Raw genomic sequence first — 3,377 nt, forward strand, 5'->3', positions numbered from 1 at the left:
GCGCTGGCGGCGGCGGCGCGCGGGGGAAGGGGCGGCGGGCGGAAACCGGCGTGGGGTGCGGCGGAGGGGCGCTTGTCAGCGCGCTGCTTGGGTTTCAGGACGTGACCCTTCAGGTTATTTTTGAGGGACTCAGTTCCCAAATGGGGATTTCTTTCATTGCGCCTCCAAAGCGAAAAACAGCTGAACGGACTGTTTTACAGTTTTGTTTACTCCCTTCCTGCCCCGCGCTTGCGGGCTAAAGGACCCTTTTCCTGCTGTTAGGGGAGATTTATATTCAAAGAGATTCAAATTCAAACGTATTTTTGCAGTCCTCGCTGAAAGGGCCTTTCCCTGGGGCTCTTATTAACTGTCCCCACCCCCACCTTGGGGATTTTCTTACTCTGAATTTCAGAATCTTCTATCCCAAGATAAATACTGCCTCTGTATTGATTAATTCAACTACCATCTGGATGACTTTAATTACAATAAATTTAAACTCACTAAGCATTTTGTGTTGCGGTTTTTTTGCCCGAGATTTGAAACCTCAGCGGGACTCCACCCAGACATTTCCTATCTGACTTCCAAGCTGTTTGGTATGGGATGATTTAATGACCGATGCTCTTCTGTTGTGTATCAAGAGTTGTGTTTCTTCGGAGTAGTGAAATTAAGGGATGGTACAAATCGCTTGGCGCTTAAGCCATAGATTGAAAGTTAAAATAACAGGCAAGTTTAAATTTAATGATCGCCTCCCTTTAAAAAAATCAATATTTGTCTAACACCTATTACGTGCTTAACGCAAAAATCTCTCAAGATAAACCTAACAAAGGTTTAAGTAAATCAGACAAACGTAGTGGAAGACTTAATAAACTGGATACACTAATGACCGTTCAAAAAGCAAATTAAACTTCAGCAGTACAGTACCTGGCAATAGATCTGCTACTCAGCCCGTGGTTAATTTTGTTCCGAGAAAGATTCTGTTTTCCTCCTGGTGCCTACATCCTTTTGTCTTTTTTTTTTTTTTTTTTAAAGCCCCTCTGCACCTGTGATGCTAGCTTGACGCCTGCTTTCCCAGTGGGGAAGCGAACTAAGAGTAGCCGTTATTTACAAATGAATTCAAACGTGTGGACGTCGGTGACCTTGCCAATTTTATGCTAATTACAGTATGCATTTACTAAGGATATCTTTGAAAAGTTTTCCTCGAGGAAAGAACTTGCCAAATCGGAGATCCTGTAGAGAAATAATATAAATCTTATTTACAACATTGACTCTTCTTTTCGCAGACTAGAGCGTCTAGAATCTTAAATTTTCACAACTAGCTACTTACAAGTACTTTTCTGAGCACTGAAGTTTTGCTTCTATGGAAAGTGTAGGAAATGAATTACCCTGCCATAAATGTTTAATAGCTCTGAATTTGAGATACCCACAATTAATACACAAAGTGAGTGATACAGAAACACCACACAAGTGGTAATAAAATCTTTATGGTCCCTCACACCATTGTGTAGTTTGTTCATGCCACATACATCAGAGAAAATACACTGATGGAAAATTATAGTGGGTAGTATTAAATAATGTTGCCGTTCACTGTATGTTCCTTTGCCCATTAAATGAAATTTTCTTAGTTTATCCTTAAAGCAATGCAAGTATATTCCCAAATGTTTCCTGTATCTGAATAACGTTATTACATTTTAAAAATATTTTTTATCTAGGACAGGGTCTACAGGGTCCCACTGCATAGAATGGACTCGTAGTGATTCTCCTGTTTTCAGCCTCCCAAACTCTGGGATTACAGGCACGGGCCACCACACCCAGTCTCAGTGCCCTCTCAGCGCGCCCCAGGGGAGGAGCCATAAAATATTATTTTAATGCACAAATCAGAATTGTGTACATTGATGGGGTATGATGTGATGCTTTTTTTTAAAATTTATTTATTTACTTATTTATTTGTGTGTGGCCAGCCCACCAGGGGGCGGGGCTGGCTGGCATGTGGTGCTGGGGGATTGAACCGTGGTCCCTGTGCTTTGCTAAGCTTGTTCTAAGTAGGTGCTTTAGACCACTGAGCCATCTCACCAGCCCATGATGTGATGTTTTAATGTAGGTAATTAAATCTTTTAAAATTCTGTCATGACTAGGGTGTAGCTCAGGGGTAGAATACTCACCTAACCTGTGCAAGGCCCTGGGTTCAATCCTCTTCACTGCAAAAAAAAAAAAAAAAAAAAAGTGTGCAGTCTGATCCCCAGCATCTCAAAAACAAAATGTGCGCAATCCATGTGCAGTTAGTTGTTCATTCTGATGAATGTCTTCCAATTTTACAAACCTTTCATGATCTCTCCCAGATCTTTCCCAACCAAGCTGCTTCACATGTGATCTAGGCAGTTTCAAAAGCTTAGAATGAGCATTGGTTTTTTAATGCTTTTTTTTTTTTTTTGCAAAACTGGGGATTGAACTCAGGCCCTTATGCTTACCAGGGAAGTGCTTATTCTGCTGAGCCATCTCCCCAGCCCCAGTTATATTAATTTTTTTTTTCAGTACTAGGGATTGAATTCAGGACCCTGCGCTTGCCAGGCAAGCATTTATTCTACAAGCTATCTCCCCGGCCCTGTTGTTCTTGTTTTAAGTAAGAACATATGTTTTCTTCTTTGCCTGTAAAGGAAACAACGTATCTTCCAGCACATTTCCCAAACTTTCCCCAAATCAGTTTGCTTCTTTTTCTTTTGCCCTGTGGTGCTTAATTCTACTTTCTACTGTAATTAACAGCATTATTTTGCATTTTAATTAGCTGTGTCTCTTTCCTCAACAGATCATGGGTTCTACAAAGGCAGGGATTGCATTTAGTTTGTCTTTGTAGTTCCATCATTGAATATTGTATTTCCAGCTATTGTATATGAGGCCCTATGTATATATTTGTTCAATCAATAAATACACAAGCTATTTTAAAAACACTTATTTGATTCAGGGACAGTGAGGCACACCTGTAATCCCTGTACAGGAGGCTGAGGCAAGAGGATTACAAATTCAATCCCAGCCTATATGGTTAAGAGACTTAACAAAACCCTCTCTCAAAATAAAAATGAATTTACAAACAATGGTGTCTTGGTAATTTTTTTCTGTCATTACTGAGACAAAATACCTGAGGACCAAAATTAAGAAAAGAAAGGTTTATTTAGCTCACAGTTTGTGGAGGTTTCAGTCCATGCTCAGTGGCCCTAAGGCAGGGTGGCATGGCAAAGGGGCAATACTTCAAGGTGGCAGAAGACAGCAAAAGCAACAAAGCAAAAGGGAGAATAAGCCTCTTTTACTCCCTTACAGTGTAAGCAGGCTTCCCCACAGAGGTTGGGAGTAGCACGCAGCAACTGCCTCATTCCTCTTGCACAGGTTTAGGATATATACAAAGTAAG

Source organism: Octodon degus, unplaced genomic scaffold (assembly GCF_000260255.1).
Source record: "Octodon degus isolate 3935 unplaced genomic scaffold, OctDeg1.0 scaffold00018, whole genome shotgun sequence".
NCBI classification, from domain to species: domain Eukaryota; kingdom Metazoa; phylum Chordata; class Mammalia; order Rodentia; family Octodontidae; genus Octodon; species Octodon degus.